The 13,867-nt window shown below is 38.2% G+C and overlaps 1 protein-coding gene across 1 annotated transcript in view; it reads right to left on the bottom strand.

Annotated features, from left to right (window-relative positions):
- Positions 1–13,867, bottom strand: part of NELL2 (neural EGFL like 2) — a gene marked incomplete at both ends in the record, with an annotated part of 153,296 nt that overhangs the window by 91,406 nt on the left and 48,023 nt on the right. The gene's annotated exons all lie outside the window — the stretch shown is intronic.

The raw sequence follows: 13,867 nt of genomic DNA, 5'->3' as shown, positions 1-13,867 counted from the left end.
TGTGACCTGCCAGTACCAGTTTTACAGCAGCGTGCCAACTGAGCTCATACTGGATTGCTCCCTGAAGTTCCTATGTGGTATTTAAGGGTTACGTAAAATATCTTCAAGGCAAACTGTCTTTGTTTTAAATTAGTCCGTTACTACAATTACATTATGCAAAGTATAAAGGCTAAGTAATGTAACTGCTAGGTATAGAAAATCAGGTATCTCTTGCTCAGGACACAGTCAAGGCTCATCAAATAAGCATAATCATGAAATAGCAAGAGTAGGTTACCGCTTTTCAAGTTCTAGATTACAAGTTATCTAATTTGCTAATCATTTATTCGGAGATGTAAATCAATTATTCTACAATTCATTCACAGAGAGATTTCTTGATTCTGTTTAAATAGACTACAATCAGTAGATAATTTTAAAATACCTAGAAGTAAAAGAATTTTCATTGTGTGACCTATATTAATTGCCATCACTGCTCTTATTTTCAATTCTCCTTTACTTTTTAGCTTGAAGTTCCTTGATTTTACAAACTCCTTGTTACTCTGTCAGCATGTAAATGTCAACTCTTGGAACTGGTGTTGAAAAAGACATGATGGGCATAGTGACAAAGAAGTTTTTTTATTCAAATTCCAAATATGAGTTATCATATATTACAAAATAGAAAGTACTTTGTGTGATATAAGCCTGCAGAGCACTTTCAAGCAGTAATATCACAGCATGTTGCAATGCTCCAAAAATTATGAATGGCAGAGTTTGCAGTCAGAGTTAATAAAGTACAGAAAAGAGCCACAGAAGAGAGCCCTAGGGCTAACAGAAGGAGGAAGTTTGTACATCATCTACAAAGAAAGGTCAGAAAGAGTCAGAAAAGCTCAATACAGTGCCTCTATCCTCTCCCGGAAAACAAGCTTTTCTAGAAGGATGTGAAAAAAAATCCTATATACATCTTTACTGGGGACTAGCAGATCTTGAATCCACACAGGATGAGACAGCCATGCAGTCAGACATATCACCTCCTTCGTATTACAGGCCACAACCCTAAACTGAAATACTCATATATTAAGCCCTTTCTTTTGCTTCGTACATTTCAAGCTTCCAAGAACAACTACATGTGACAGGAAAAAAAGAAGTATAGCAATGCCTTAGGACCACACAATGGCAACGGACTGATATCACACCCTCATGTTTCCAACAGGCAGATCACACCTGTTCGCAGGAAAGGCAAAAAACAACAAAATTGCTGTCATTCTGTCTAGGAAGAAAACATCCTCCTGAAGCAAAACCGCTCTTAACATATGAATAAGACCACCTAGGCATCTTAAAAAATATATATATCCATAGTACCTCAAAGCATAGTCCACTGAATCCAGTCTTCTCATCAATGGCGACAAACCTCTGATTCTTCAGAGAAACTTAAAAAATAATGTACAGAAAAAACATCAAAAGAATATATCCAGCCTAGTGTGAAATCATGCAGTTATTTGTTGTTTCCACCAACAGCTTTCGGAAGTCTTGGCATATACAATCCTTGTAATGCAGTGATGCAGTAATGCAAACACTTGCTGTCAGCAAGAAAATCAACTCTTCTCCATGAAGCCTTGGAAACAATAAAAAATTACAGATTCCAGGGCTGTGAGAAATGGCTCTGCCCAGACAGCCCTTGCCCCTTTCCTGTGTGCCTTCATACACGCAAAGATTGCTTTCTCGAAGGCTAGAAAGTGTCAGGAGAGTGCATGTGTTTAGACACTTGCCTGTGTGGGTCCCAGAAATTTCAAGCAGTGCTCACATCCCCACCTCCACAACCACAACACCTGGCCATCAAGCAGCTAAGAAAATTAGATTTCATTCACTGAATGCCCTTAAATAAACATTAGGATTTTGTCAGCAAGGTTATAAAGCCCCCAGGTATCAGGGACCTGCCTCTAGTCACTACAGAGTGACCAAACTATGTTTAAGAAAAGAGAAAACCTAACCTAATAAATGCCCAACTGAAACTAAATTGAAAACCTGTTAGCCTGAACAATCTGAACACAAGTTTAAACATGCTTTCTTACGGACTGCTGCTCTCACTGACTACATTCAAAGGGGACATTTCTCCTTAAAATCATCAAAATCAACACTACCCGGCTCATTTCTTTCCTACTAGTGTTCTCTAAAACATGAAGGATTCTGTATTTGGGCAGTTCCCTCCATTAAAAAGCAGCAAGAGCTAAAGTACACTGAAGCTGTAATTCAGAGCACTATTGCTTGATTTTTCTCTCCTCACCTATGCTAATCTAAGCCAAATGAGTTTACAAAAACCAGACAGGCACTTAATCTACACCAGTACCACTGGTTCCATATTTAACAAGAAAAATACTAGTGGGTTTAGTGATGGTGTACGTTTGCTAGTACAGACTTTTTCTCCAATACCCCCTTATGTGCCTCTGCCTCTCCTTTTCTCTTGTCAGCCTGCTCTTCTTCTACTGCCCACATCCTGCCAGACAGCAAAAGACAGGTTTACGTCAGGCTACCTGAAGGCTTCTAAAAACCTCACTCTAAGGTTGTCTGGTTAGGTGGGCATTGAGCACACTTGGAGAGATTTCTAGAAAGACAAAGCTACTAACTTTCTTCTGCCCCACTTTTCTCCTATAACAGCAGGGCCCATGTCCCAGGCAGTGTAGAACAGAACGTTTCCCCTGCCTCCTGACAGCAACTGTCACAGCCAATACACATGCCATGATGGCGGTGTTTCATGTCTTTATTTTCCTTCAGAAATCAAGATATTTCAACAACATGAACATCTGGACTAGAACTGTGTAATCGGAAAGCCCAGCAAAGATTTAATTTCTGCTTGGCTAGATGCTTCCCATGATACTTTGATTAGTTTGTGATTGGTGTTTCTCCAGGGAAACATATCATCTTTCCTCTTCCTGAGCCCTTTCATTCAACAGACTGAGTCACAGTCAAGAAATTAACTAATGATTAGTTGTTCCAGAACTTGATAGTTATTGCCTATTTAGGATTTCATCTACAGATGAATTACATCAACCATTTCCTTTTGCCATCACACTTCCACATTCCCCTAGTAGCTAAAACAACCCATATTATTCAAAGCACAGGTTTCTAAGAAGATGAAAGAGGAAGTCTACAAACCCTGCTAGGAAGTTTGACTACTTTTCATCTATTTGTATACAGAAGATGATCAAATATTACATTGGCAGTCATCAGTACAGGGTCTAAAGTATTATTAGCAAGGTCTGCTTATATTTATGCAGGTGACTGATAACACAGCTATTCCCTGTAGCATTATTTAATACTTTGTGATGGCATGGCATCTTCTCCATATTCATTCAGCAAAAGGAATACAGTGGCTGTGTTCACTCAATGAATTAGCAACAGTTTGTCAAATCATCACTTCTCTTCCACAGCCCTTGTTTCTTCCTACTGGCCTCCAAATGACACTTTCCTTGTGTATTTCTTAAAATGCCTATGCAAAATCCATGACCCAGCTAACTCCTTCCTTCCATTCGCTGAGTTCACAGGTTGTCATGTAGTACATTTTCTCATTTATGTATTTATCACCTTTGCTATTTAGGTTGCATATGCCTTCCTCTGAGGAAGTACGCTTCACACTGGTATCTAAACTGATTTTGATTCAGACTCACCACCAACAGAAAGCAGGAAGTTTAGCACACTGGTGAACTCCTCAAAGTACTTTATTTTCTCGTATTCATAATTGCCCAATGAGTGGCAGATGTGACTTGAAGTTTTGTGAAATTTGTCAGTGATTTTCAATGTACAATATAAATCTGGTGATTAAGTCTATGTTGCTGCATTCTTTGTTCACAAATGTTGAGTTTGAGGTTGGGAGAAAACATCAAAAAAAAGCACACAAAAAAATAACCCTGCCTCATTCATTTAATTTTCCAGCCTCCTCCTGGGGCTCTCCTTGATTATATTTTCTACTCTTCAGAGATCAAGGCTTAGGCATTGTGTAAGTTCCATTAATCCTACTTTGCAAGCTTACACAGTGCAAGACCACTGCGTGGCTTTAGCCTTAGAAATGTGCACAGAGATAATTGTCACCTTTTCTGAACGTCTCTCTCTTGACTGCCATGCCATTACTAGCATTGCTCTCACCCCTTTCTCATTTATCTTTGCAGGGATTTGGCATTACTTTTTCTATGTTCATCTTCTGGAGAGCACAAGCTCCTCTGTTACTGTGGTCAGTGAGGCTGCAGACTTGCTTCGGGTCATGCCACCTCCCTCAACAATTCAAAATTATTCTAGATTCCAAGCTCGAAAATGTATTGCTGATTTTTCCAGTCCAATCACTGCTCAAAAGCTGCATATATCTGCTTCTGCTTCCTCAGGCAAAAAAGGAAAATCTGATATGAAACTTCATAATAATTAGGAATCAATTACTATTTGTATCTTATTTCTTGTTAGACAGAAAAGCTATGTATCTCTATTACACCGAAAACATGCAGTCGTTCTACAGTGCTCTTGCAATCATTTAAAAGCATCTGTGGTGTGAGCCACCTCCAACAACACTAACATGCTGTTGAATTACATTGGCAAGGAGTCAATCTAAAATTATAAATTCTTTCACCAACCCGTCATGTTTCCTATCTTTACATCAGCTACTACGGGGGAATGACATAATTCATCTATCCCATGTGTTCTTGCTGGGGTATCTTCTGTACAATACATCTGAGCCCTAGAATGAGGGCTCCTTGAGGCATCTTTTAAGACTTAAAAAAGCAATCTGAACACTGAAAAAGAACATCAAAATGTGACTAAAAACTCTGTTGGTAGCAGTTCAGCTGAGGCAAATAGACCTGACAGATGAAGTAAAACTTTAAAAGTAGACTGCCTGACAGGGAGTCTGGGAAAGAGCTTGCAACCAATCAAAGCTAAGCAAAGACCCAATCTGGACAATGTGTTTGATGTCAGCTTCTCTTAAAAATGGCATTATTGCTATCGTGGTAGCAATAATGCCATTTTTGGCATTTGGCTGCCATATTCAACCAATTCAGCTTGGTTGAATATGGCAGCCAAAATATTTCTAATGACAAACATGCACAACTTCAGCTTTAGAGCAAGGGACCATATTCTGCTTATTAAACAGGACTGGAATATTTTCAACTCTAAACATGGGATTCTGAAAACTTGACTAATGTAATCAAAATGCCCATCCATTTTATGCCAAATTAGCAATGTTGGCCATTCAATACTCAAACAACTTTCACTGCAAAATGTCAAATGATATAATCAAATGCCAAGACAAAAGCCTTCCATGGTGTCAAGATAAGAAAATCAATTAAGGTTAATATTATATGAACACTGTATTACATCTATAAATAAGAATTAGAAATAGCACAACAGTCTGCCAGACCAAAAGAACTCCAATGCAAACATTACATGCCTGCTTAATTCTCATAAAAGTGGGATTAGATATTATCTGATGGACTCCTTATGTCAGCTATCTGCAATAATAGTGACACAGCTGTATTTAGTGAAGGCGCCAACAGATACAGTATCAAACGCTGATAGCTACTAATGACAGGGTGCGTGTCTGAAAACTTTGTTAAGAGAAAAATGGCACAGTGTAGAAAACTAAGTAGACACCTCCCTAGAATGCCTTGTACTTCATAACATGATTAAACTCACACACCCACCAGGAAGCCTCAAGTCATAGCATTCCATATGCAAGACAAAATCCAGTTAATAGATTAGGACTTACTGTTGAAAGTTTCTGAAAGTAATGAAAAAACTGCTAAAGACCTGTGTACTTTTGAGTCACTACTTAAAATCTATGACAGCTAAATAGTTATCACCCATCAGCATTAACTTACCGCATAAAAAGAAGGTTGTGTTCTCCATTGCCATGTTGTAAAACCACCTATGGACATGACAAGGGAAGACACCTACTTCTGCAACAACACTTACACAGGATAGCCGTTACTCTGCTCCACAGAGACTTCAAACAGGGCAGAGGTTGAAATAAAGCATTTTATTCATTGGGATATTTTGCCCAGATTTAGCATGAAAAAAATAGAGTGCACCAATTATGCATCATTTTCAAAGACACCTTTTTGCACATGACTACTGAGATAGCCACTTTCTGCAGCCTTGTGGAAACAGAACATAAGAGCATTTTCAATAAGAGGTAAGTACCTCTGCATGGCAACACTTTCAGACATTTTGACAGTGTATGATTCAACAGCATTAAAAAACATCCTATACAAACACCAAAACTATTCAGCTCACCAAAAAATAGTAAATCTGGCATTTATTTGAGTGAAAAGAATTTGGAAGTGACATTTCCACGCTCCAAGCATTTATAGCTACTTCCAACAGTGATGGGAGTTTCTGACCAAACAGCTTGCCACGCTATTCAAGCACCCATTAAAATACACCCATATATAAGTGACTGCAATGGATCCTACAGATGTTCCCATTCTCAATTGGACTCTCTTTGACCCAGCACAATTTTCACAGACTCTTTGGTTACAAATTCTGCACTGTGACTTTAATGCACATGCCTCCCTGGCGAAGGCACAACATCCTGTGACCTGGCATCATGTAGCTCCATTTCACTGTATTTAGTTTCCTATCAAATCCAAGTGCTTTCACTCCCCATACAAATGGCAGCCCCTTGTTAACTTCGATATTACAGTAATAATCACGTATGCCTTATCTGCATAATGGCACAGCCAGTCTAATATGTTTAAATATTCCCAGGAGTGGATTAGTGCACAGGTGGAGAACCATATCTATTGCTGTTGTTAGATCTCAGTTCTTCTAAAGCACCTGCATCTAGCTGCATGCAAGGTTTCATACGCCCAGCTCTTCTTCCACCAGTCTTTGCTCTCGCATAACGAAATCTGCCTATCCCCCTGTCTCTCCTGGGAGACCCATCATCTTCCTCCCTCATTTCAGCAAGAATGACAGGATTAGTTGGCATAATCACAAACACTCCAGAGAACTCTACTTAACATTCTTAAGCTAAGTCCTTAGCATTAGTTCAGCAAAAGGTTTTCAACACAGACAGCAAGGTAAACACATTTTTTGAAATCCTGATTAAAGTCGATTATGCAAATGGTTTTCCAAATTTGTTATATACTCACTCTTAACATTCATTATCAAATAGCATTTAATCAAAAAATCTAAAAAAAATCTGCTGATACTAATAGTGTTGGAAATCTTCAAGACAACTTTAAATAGAAATCTTTGTACATCTAACATCATGACCCTGTTTCTCAAGGCTGTCAGAAGTTACTATTGTCCAATGAGCATTCCCAAACAATACAACACTTCATGTCTAAAGCCGGTTCAGGATTTGAAATAATTAAAAATGTAAAAGGAGCTGGAGCAGATGCTCACAGATTCTCCTTTGTTACAGCTAATTTCTCCAGAGTGCACCAGTTGATGCTCAGCCCAATAAGAAAAACAGTAAGCTGGAGTTCACAGCAACTGTTAATGTGACTATTCTTTTCTGTTTGGGAACTACATCAATGAAAGAAATCCTTAGAGTCACTGATAATTAAGAAAAAAGTCATTATCTATGTTAGTATTCCTATCATCTTCAAGTGGATCTTTCCAAATGTTAGACTCAGAGTTCACATGCTTGTGTAACCAGGTGTGTTTGTCTAAATGGGGCTGCAGTGTATGCCAGTCTCTAGGAGAGCTGCAATACTTTCATCTTACTGATACATCAGCCAACTCATTTTTTGCCTTTTCCTTTGTCTACCACTATCACTATATGGAAACCAATAATCAGAAAGTACAATTAAAAACCAGATTTCACTTTTAATTACTGCCTATTAACATTAAACCTGCATAAGGCCAAGTACAATTCTGCAATTTAATGGCACAGAAAAGAAAAATGGTACATCTTTAAATGTAATTCCTTTCATTACCAAGAATCTCAGAAATGACTAGAATAGGTTAAATAGTATTAAGATGAATTTTAAGAAACCCATTCCCAGTGTTTTTCATTTTTTTCAGACTCTTGAAAACACAAGAGAACATCAGCAGTGTGCATTGATAAATTCTTCAATTTATTATCAATATTTCATTAGCAAAGACCTTGTTTGCATCTATACCCAATACACCTTAATCTCTTAAACTCAAAATTCTCAAATCCTAGAACAAAGGACTGTCTTTCGTGTGTACAGTAACTAGACTGATGGGTTTTAAAGCTACCTTACTCAAGTAATTGATAGAAATAACAGATAGAAATAAAATACAGCTCCTTAACTGAATTTGCTCTCCACACCTCCCTGCTTGAAAGTCAAACATGGTCTGTTAAGAACTGCACTCAGAAAAGCAGCATCTGATTTGTTTTGCAATTTGACCTTCATGATTTGGCGGAGGGAGGAGAGGGAAATATAAGGGCTATCATTCCACGCGAGAGAGTTTCTTCTGTTCCACAAAACATTTTATTTCAACAGCTGCCTTAGGATTTAACAGACTTTGATATCTGTCCCCATATGTTTAGAAAAGTTAGACTTAAAACCATGGAATTTTATTGGAAAGAATGAACACGGCTCTTGCTGTATATGATCAATTGTCAGCGCAAAAAGAGAATGATTTGGACTTGTTTTAAACAGCACTAGTAAATAGCTTTCTAGATGATGAAAGGCTGTTGCAAGGTACACAGAGACTGGTTCTCAGAGTAGAGCAGAAGCCAAGGAGAGGGCTTTTAATCTGTTTGCTCACAATGTAAGAACCAACCTGTTTATTCCATTGAGTTTTCACAGGACTCAAGAGGTCACACTGGAAAGGTGCAAACATGTGAATGAAGATAGTTAAACTTGGATAAAAATTAGGATGTGATGCCTTTATTTATATGTCTATTTTAATTTTCTGTTTTTAAATGTATTTATTTATTCTCATATTTCTTCAGAGCAACTCTGCAATAAAGTACTGCAAAATTAGTAAAAGGAAAAATTTGTGGTTAGCTGCTTACATCAGACTACCAACTCTACACATACAGAGCCACAGAAGACCATGGACAAGATTTAAGCATTCTGTATGAAAGTCATATGAGACTACTAGTAAGAAACCTGAGAACTTCACAACTACCATATGCAAGATTGTTATCTCTTCTATGCTGTACTCAGATTTGATTTCTCATTTAGGTGTCTTAAGGATCTAGAGAGTTTCTGGATATGGCATGAGGAAAACATCTACAAAACAAACTCCCTCTTTACAAGCCTATAAAATTTGCATTGAGAGGATACTGCACTTCAGTCACCATGAATATAACCTTAAGAGACATCCTAAGGGAATAATACCTGAATTTACATCTCTCTATCAAAGTAATAATGACATAGAGAGAATCACACCTGTTCAACTTCCTTATCTTCAAAGTATTTGAAGCACTCACTTTCTAGAAAAAACAGGTATGTGCCAATTTTCCAGATGAGTTAAGTGTATTTTCTTGCTTTGCCTTCAGGAACGGGAGGATAGAGGGGAATCCTAATAATTGAAACCAGTGTATTTTATGCCAGCTTATTACATCAAACAATGATGTCACTGTAGTACCATTCTAACTACAACATATAAGTATATATTGAAAATCATAAATGGGCAAGATAAAAATAATCCTGTTCTTCACCATAATAGCTTTTGACAATGCAAAACAGCAAATCTAATTACATCTTCCAATTTTATTCATCTGTCAGGAAAAGAAAAAACAAAACTAGATATCAAACCATTTTAAAGGATTTTAACCAAATGTCACCAATTAAAAAGAAAATGAAACCTGGGAAAATGGTCAAAATTCTACTTGAAAAAAATTTGCATACCATTTTTCCAAAAGCAAGCAGGAGAGTACCAGCATTCTCATTTACAAGCAGAAAGTTAGAGAAATAATTTCAGCAAGTAGAAGGAAAAAATACTAGTCAGCTACTCTGTGCAGAAAGGCTTAGAATGGGCAACTACCCTCCCAAACAGATGGACAGAGCTTTCTTCTTAGTGAAAACTAGTGCCAAACAAAACCCTTCAAAAAGGCACAAATTAGTAATAACATTCTCTAAACTGGCAAAGAAGCAGAACAGTGATACATGGGAATCACCACAGATACGGTTCTGTGCCCGGTACAGTGAAAAGAAGCGAATTCGGGGGGTTGGAACTAGTTGATCTTAAGGTCCTTTCCAACCCTAACTGTTCTATGATTCTATGATAAATAGCAGAAACTCTTCAAATAAAGAGGACTGCAACAATTGTTTTGAAGGGATCATGAAGAGAGTATGAGAAAGGACTGTTACACCATAGCTGATGAGATTTCAATTTTAAAGTTGTGTCTCACATGGGACAAAGTAGTTGTTATTTGAAGCCAAACATACTTTATGAGCTGACAGATGTAGAAACAATGATCAATAACAGCCTGGAGGTCTATACGTCGGATACCTGCAAGTGATGGCTAAGAGAAGTAAACCATGCAGCAAAAGATTTACCTCATTACATGTTCCCACTGAAAAACGTTCAAACTTCCGCAGTCCAAAAGACTGAAAGCCACTGGTCTGAATCATCTTTACAGAAAGACAAATAAAGGATAACACTAAAAATCATTTAATGTGACTCCCACTGAACCAACTTCATTTATATTTTACATCCCTTCCTTAGATTGACAAAGAAATAAGACCACATTATTATTGATGGTTTTGTGGTGGGGTTTTTTTCAGTATTTCATTTATTGAGTTTCAGCCTCCACAACCTTCCCATTTTTTCATTTCATATGACAGGCACTGTCAGAAAACCGTATCTGTTGTCTTCTTTTACTCCCATGGCTCCTACCAGTGTCTTCCCTATGCCAGCTTTCCACCCAGATGGCCCTTGTCAATGTGGCGATCCTGTTAGGAATTAGAGTGTCAGATGCAAACTGCACAGGCCTCAACAAGCCATGAATCTTGGTTGGTTAGTTGTGTTTTGGTATTTTGCTCTATCCAGCTCCAAGAAGTGCTTTCTGTCTCAAACTTGTTACTTTTCAGTGACCTTGTCCAAAACCTGCAGTTTTGGGGTTTTCAGCTAAAGAAAAGTTCTGCTCTTTTCAGAACATGTGCCCATTAAAGATCATTGTTACTACTACAGAAATTTGCAAGATCTACAGAGGAAAAGCTCCAAGCAGAAACTAGGACACTGGCTACAAGCTGCTGATTTGGCAGTGTGTTCCTGGTTGTGGGACCAAAAAAACCACACTCCAGTGATGCAGGTGCAGAGTCGCAATGATACACCACTGGTGAGAACAAACATACTAAAATCAGCACATAGCCACATGAACACCCACATATCCTAGGTGATTTCTGTAATTATAAACAGAAGCAGGGGGGGGGTTAAATTATTATTTCACAGCCACCTGACTAAGCAAATTCTAGTGAAATCAGCATTACTAAAGTCAGAATAGTAACTTACTACAGACTGAAACACTGCCAGTCTGTCCACTCCCAGCTGTCTGAAAGCAAAAATATTCATACCTAACATATGTTAATGTTTCATTTTCACTGGAAATAAACTAGAATAATAATGCGCTGCAGGTATTTTGTATTTTTGAACTCCCTAGCAAGAACATAATGAGAAAGAAATGGAAAAGGATAGGTTCTTTTCCCAGACAGCCTTGCCAAAGTAGGTTATAAGAAGAGCAGGGAAGAGCAGAGCATGGCTTACAGCAAAATTTCCCATGTAAAAAAATGTTTTTAATCCTCTACCACTAAAATTACTAATATCGTTTCAATTTCTTCTTTAGTGCAGATTGCTACACGTTCAGTGTAATATATTTTAATGAATAAGGATTTTCTTAAGCATACTTTGCTTTAGAATTCATTCCTTAGGCACACAGTAAGACTAAAACTAGATGACTTTACCATTAACTGGAATTCTCCTCATATACTAATACATTGCCTCCAGATCTAGAGTCTTCCAGTGGAGTTCCATAATGCACAGGGTTCAGAAAAGCTAAAAAGGCACTTGCCTAGGAGGGAACTGTGCTTTGATGCATGAAAAGCCTGACTGACACACAGTGCACTGACTCCCCCAAGTCCTCTTCTGCTAATGTGGAACAATGAAACTCAAAGGACATGGAGGAGGCGGAGGAGGAGGAGGAGGAAAGGTAACGCAGAAGCAGAATATTCTAAGAAGTCCAATTACTGTAAGCTGTATTTGAATTTACAGAGCATAGGAGGAGCGAGTTTCCTGCTCAGCAGGGAACTGCAAGTGAAAAGACTCAGTGTTTCCTGTCTAACGGAGGTATACTGCCTAACTTACAAAGGACAAAGGTCATTAGGGACTACAAGCTCCGCACCAAGAAGCCCTTGATAATCCTGCAATTGGATATATAACAGACACAAACCAAACATATTGCTACGGTGTAAGACTAGTTTGAAAATTTCTATACCTTTACCATGGAAAATAGGGTAGTGACTGAGCACCTAGGGTCACGGGTGAGATTGTCCTTGCCTACCAAAGCCAAGGGGATTTTTTACACTGTCTTCATCACAGGAAAGGCTTCAAAACATTCTTAAGGTATCTCAATGTTCAGCTTCCCAAGATCTTACACTTCCCAGAGAAGGCTCTGAGGAGATCTTCCCAATCTGTGAAAACTACTGATGGAAAGGAATGAAGAAGAGAGAGACTGTTCTCAGTCATGCCCAGTGACAGGACAAGAGGCAATGGGCATGAATTAAAAACACATGAAAATCCATTTCGACATAAGAAAGCAGGTTGTTATTTTTTACTGTGAGGGTGACCGAACACATGCAGAGGTTGCCCAGAGTGGTTGTGGAGTCTGCATCTGTGTAGAACGTTTAGTCCTGGGCAGCCTGCTGTAGGTGGCCATGCTGGAGTATAAGGGGGTTGGACCAGATGACCTCCAGAGATCCCTTGGTACTTCAACCATTCTGTGGGACACTGAGATTGTAGGAGCTATGCTGGATTCACAGATGATACATGCATCAATTATGCTTTTCCACTATAGCTTTGCAAATCCAAAATAGCATCACTGATTTTATTGACCCATACGAATTCAAGGATACATTTTTTTCCCTTGAAAAATATTTCTTTAGAAAAAATGTCTCTAAATGAATATAAATACTGCCTTTCTTTTGAAGACACAGAGTTGCTGGAGAAATAAAAAGGTATAAAATGGGCAGTAAAGTACAGTGTTAACTCATCGCAGTAGTACAAGTGTGCATATAATGCTTTTTATCTGTCATTACAATGTGATACTATCATTGTATGTTTTTCAAAAGCCTGAGAAATAAGGTTGATGTGAATCATTTCAGCGTAGAAAATCCAGAAAGTAGAGGCTAAATGGACACTATTCTGCTAAATGATAAATAACATTCATAATTTCTGCATGCTGACTACAGCAGACTTTAATAAACGGCATGGCTCTAGGTAATAATCCAGTGCCGGCTACATTTCAGATATCTGCCAGCTCTGTTCTGAACTAAGTTAATTTATCTGATTCTTCCTAATAAAAAAAAAAAAAAAAAAATCAAAATAATAGAATTCATGTTTTATTTACATTTGTATCTTGAAAGCGTCACCTATAAGTATTCATAATCAAAAAGCAACTAAACTTTTGCATTAGCCGGAATGTTGCTTCTTCTTTATATTCTGAAGTGTTCATTTTTTAAAAAAGCTATGATAAATGACTAATCATCACTTCACTGCTAAAACCTGCCTCTTCTTCCTCCAGTACCGATGCCTGTTCTGTTGCTCAATCATTTCTCTGCACTGCAGCCTCTTCTCTGTGCCCCACTGAATGCAGAAGCTCCTTCAGCACTTGGTTGATCAAGGCAGGGGCTGTCATGTCACTGTGCCACTGATGGACATTACCTAAGCCAAGACAGCACCACTCCTTCTGCCCAGAAAAGAAGCTGAC

This window comes from Psittacula echo (genome assembly GCF_963264785.1).
Source record: "Psittacula echo genome assembly, chromosome: 1".
Taxonomy (NCBI): domain Eukaryota; kingdom Metazoa; phylum Chordata; class Aves; order Psittaciformes; family Psittacidae; genus Psittacula; species Psittacula echo.
The sequence above is the reverse complement of the archived record's forward strand: the minus strand, read 5'-3'. Positions and strand labels throughout refer to the sequence as shown.